The sequence below is a fragment of the Eimeria mitis genome, genomic scaffold (assembly GCF_000499745.2).
Source record: "Eimeria mitis Houghton genomic scaffold, Emh_scaff423, whole genome shotgun sequence".
In the NCBI taxonomy this organism is placed as follows: domain Eukaryota; phylum Apicomplexa; class Conoidasida; order Eucoccidiorida; family Eimeriidae; genus Eimeria; species Eimeria mitis.
The window spans coordinates 6,688-6,994 of NW_013572554.1; the positions used below are offsets into that span (position 1 = coordinate 6,688).

General features: G+C 59.3%; 1 protein-coding gene across 1 annotated transcript in view; it reads left to right on the forward strand.

The window, feature by feature from the left end:
• Positions 1–307, forward strand: part of EMH_0011640 (uncharacterized protein) — a gene marked incomplete at both ends in the record, with an annotated part of 4,191 nt that overhangs the window by 2,958 nt on the left and 926 nt on the right. The window lies entirely within an intron of this gene.

Consider the following 307-nt stretch of genomic DNA (forward strand, 5'->3'; position numbering starts at 1 on the left):
TTGCTGCTGCTGCTGCTGCTGCTGCTGCAGTCGCTGCAGCTGGTCCCAGTTAGGGATGCGCCGGTGTCGCCGCGAAGGCAGAACGGATGAAGACAGCAGCAGCAGCAACAGCAGCAGCAGCAGCAGCTGCTGCTGCTGCTGCTGCTGTAGCAGGTATAGAAGCAGGTTGAGCAGCACCGATGGCGATAGCAGCAGCTGCTGCTGCTAGTGTCGGGAGCAGCAGCAGCAGCAGCAGCAGCTGCTGCTGCTGCTGCTGCTTTTGTTATTTGCCTTTTTTTGATGTGTAGAAGGCGAGCAGCAGCTGCTG